Below are 3,847 nucleotides of genomic sequence, written 5' to 3' on the forward strand. Positions count from 1 at the left end.
CCAACACTCACACAACACCAGCTCTGCCAACACTCACACAACACACCAGCTGCCAACACTCACACAACACCACCTGCCAACACTCACACACAACACTGGCTGCCCTAACACTCACACAACACCAGCTGCCAACACTCACAACACCAGCTGCCAACACTCTGCTTTTCCAGCTGCCAACACTCACGCAACACCAGCTGCCAGCACTCACGCAACACCAGCTCCCACCCAGCACTCACACAACACACAGCTGCTGCTTAACCTCACGCAACACCAGCTGCCTACACTACAACACCAGCTCTGCCAACACTCATGTTAGCCAATGTTGGAAAAAGTGGTACAGAGACTTAAGTCAGATTCGTTTTAATTTTTTTTTATGTTTAATGGAATAGGGAAGAACTGCAGGGGTCACTGAGAACAAGCCAATGAGGCTATTAGCAGGTCAAGCAAGTTCGGTCAGGTTGGGTCAGGCTAATATTGGGTTAGGTCACATTAGGTAAGGTCATGTTAGGTCAGATCAGGTCAGGTCAAGTTGGAATGGGTCAGTTCTGGTCAGGTTAGGTCAGATTGGTCAGGTCAAGTTGGATTGGGTAGATCAGGTCAGGTGGTAATGTTGGACTGGGTCAGTTCAGTCAGGTTGGGTAAGATTGGGGGGGGTCAAGTTGGGTTGGGTAGTTCAGATCAGGTTGGGTGGGGAGGCTGTGTCAGGTCAAGTAAAAAGTAATTCAGGCCAGATCAGATTGGGTGGTTAGGTCATGTTGAGAAAGATCTTGCGAGTTTGGATAAGATATGTTTTATCAGTATGGTCAGATGGCCCATGTGGCTCTTTGTCGGGTTGGGTCAGGTTGGGTCAGGCATAGTCGGGTTGTGTGAGTATGGTTGGAGTCCAGGTGTGGTGAAATTAGGTTAGGTATGGTCAGAAGTTGGGTCAGGCATGGTCAGGTTGTATCAGAAATATAGTCAAGGTCAGGTATGGTGAAATTAGGTTAGGTATGGTCAGGTTGGGTCAGGTATGGTCAGGTTTAATGTCCAAGTATGGTTGGGATTGGAATCAGGGTATGGTCAGATTAAGTTGATATATGATCAGATATGGATTTAGGTGGTTAACTTGGGAGAGAGATAAAGAGACAACAGGTGTTTTACTATCACACACAAGGTTGCTACCCCACCCTCCCTTGCTGGTTAAAAAACCAGGTCAGTTAGTGTTGGCGCCGCTGACTGAAGATGACCGACACCCCAGCCCACTAGTTTTGTGATGGTGGTCAGGGACGACTGCCGCCTCCCTTGACACACACCTGGTTTTTATACGTGTGTGTGTGTGTGTGGGGAAGATGCGCGCGCAGACCAACCTACTGTCACCCAACACAAGGAATGTACAAACACAAGGACAGATGAACAAAGCACTAAGGAGAAGGAGGAGGAGGAGGAGACAAGAGGAAGAATAAAGAAGATATGAGGAGGAACGGGCAGGTGAGTGGTGGAAAGTGGTACCTAATTAGCCACACAACAGGTGAGGAACACAGAAAACACACACACACACACACACACACAGACAGAGACAGAGAGGAGAAAATAAACAAAATTGAGAAAATAACAGTTAACTAGCAGTAAATGAGAGAGAAGGGAGAGTGATGGAACACAGAAAGATACAAAGAAACAAAGAGATGGAGTCATAGAGGAAGAAACAAGGGGAAGGAGGGGAGAATAAAGATGAAACAGAGAAGGGAAAAAAGGTAAGAGGGAATGTTGGAAGGTACAGACAGAACAATGGAGTAGAGAGGAGAAGAGAACAGGAACACAGGAGACAAGATAAATGAGAGATAAGAGAGAAAGTGAAGAAGGTCAGATAAGATGAAATAGTAAGGAGGAAAGACGAGGAGGAAAAGGAGGAGGAGGAGGAGGAAGGAGACGAGGAGGAGGGAGGGAGGAAGAAGATGAGGAGGAAGGAGGAGGAAGATGAGGAGGAGGAGGAGGAGAGGAAAGAAGATGAGAGGAAGAAGAGGAAGAGGAGGAAGAGGAAAGACAAGGAGGGAAGAAGACGAGGAAAGGAGGAAGAGGGAAAGAGACAAGGAGGAAGAGGAGGAGGAAGAAGACGGGGAGGAGGAGGAAGAGGAAGAAGACGAGGGGGAGGAAGAAGACGAGGAAGAAGATGAGGAGGAGGAAGAGGAAGAAGAAGGAGGAAGAGGAGGAGGGAAGAAGACGAGGAGGGAGGAGGGAGGAGGAGGAGGAAGAAGACGAGGAGGAAGGGAGGAAGATGATGGAGTAAGGAGGTGAGGAGATGAAATGGTTTGAAAGACGAAAGAAGAACTAGATAAATACATAAGTGAAGGTAAAACTGGCGACTCATCGTAACTCGACTCTGGAGACATAAAGATAATATGATAAACAGAGAAGCATAATAATAAAGAAAGAGATTATACAGACGAAGAAGAAAACAAACACACAAAAATACATACAAGTAAACAACACAAACAAACAAACAGTAAACACAGAGATAAACAAGAAAATAAAAGATAAGTAAAAAATATAAATGGAGAATTAAAAGCCACCTGAAGATTAGACACACCTCAAACTTAATTAACCTGATTTGGGTTAGGTTAGGTTAGGTTAGGTTAGGTTGGGTTGGGTTGGGTCAGGTTGTTTAGGTTAGGTTGGGTTGGGGGGTTGGGTTGGGTTGGGTTGGGTGGGTTGGGTTGGGATTGGGTTGTCGTTGGGTTGGGTTGGGTTGGGTTGGGTTGGGTTGGGTTGTCGTTAGGTTGGGTTATCGTTAGGTTAGGATTAGTTTGGGTTATCGTTAGGTTGGGTTAGGTGTGGTTAGGTTGGGTTATCGTTGGGTTGGTTAGGTTAGGTTGGGTTAGGTTGGGTTATCGTTAGGTTAGGTTAGGTTAGGGTTAGGGTTAGGTTGGGTTATCGTTAGGTTGGGTTATCGTTAGGTTAGGTTAGGTTAGGTTAGGTTGGGTTAGGTTAGGTTAGGTTTGGGTTAGGTTAGGTTAGGTTAGGTTGGGGTTAGGTTTGGGTTATCGTTAGGTTGGGGTTGAGTTGGTTAGGTTGGGTTAGGTTATCGTTAGGTTGGGTTATCGTTAGGTTAGGTTAGGTTGGGTTATCGTTAGGTTGGGTTAGGTTAGGTTGGGTTTTTTATCGTTAGGTTAGGTTAGGGTTAGGTTGGGTTAGGTTGGGTTATCGTTAGGTTAGGTTAGGTTGGGTTGGGATTGGGTTGGGTTATCGTTGGGTTGGGTTATCGTTAGGTTAGGTTAGGTTGGGTTAGGTTAGGTTATCGTTAGGGTTAGGTTGGGTTAGGTTGGGTTAGGTTATCGTTAGGTTGGGTTGGGTTGGGTTAGGTTAGGTTGGGTTGGTTAGGTTATCGTTAGGTTAGGTTAGGTTGGGTTAGGTTAAGGTTAGGTTAGGTTGGGTTATCGTTAGGTTGGGTTGGGTTAGGTTATCGTTAGGTTAGGTTATCGTTAGGGTTGGGTTGTAGTTAGGTTAGGTTAGGTTAGGTTAGGTTATCGTTAGGTTAGGTTAGGTTGGGTTATCGTTAGGTTAGGTTATCGTTAGGTTGGGTTATCATTAGGTTAGGTTATCGTTAGGTTGGGTTATCGTTGGTTGGGTTATCGTTAGGTTGGGTTGTCGTGGTTGGTTTCGTTAGGTTAGGTTATCATTAGGTTAGGTTATCGTTAGGTTGGGTTATCGTGGGTTAGGTTATCGTTAGGTTAGGTTATCATTAGGTTAGGTTATCGTTAGGTTAGGTTATCATTAGGTTAGGTTATCGTTAGGTTAGGTTATCATTAGGTTAGGTTATCGTTGGGTTAGGTTATCATTAGGTTAGGTTATCGTTAGGTTAGGTTATCATTGG

This window comes from Homarus americanus, unplaced genomic scaffold (genome assembly GCF_018991925.1).
Source record: "Homarus americanus isolate GMGI-L3 unplaced genomic scaffold, GMGI_Hamer_2.0 scaffold25860, whole genome shotgun sequence".
Lineage (NCBI taxonomy): Eukaryota > Metazoa > Arthropoda > Malacostraca > Decapoda > Nephropidae > Homarus > Homarus americanus.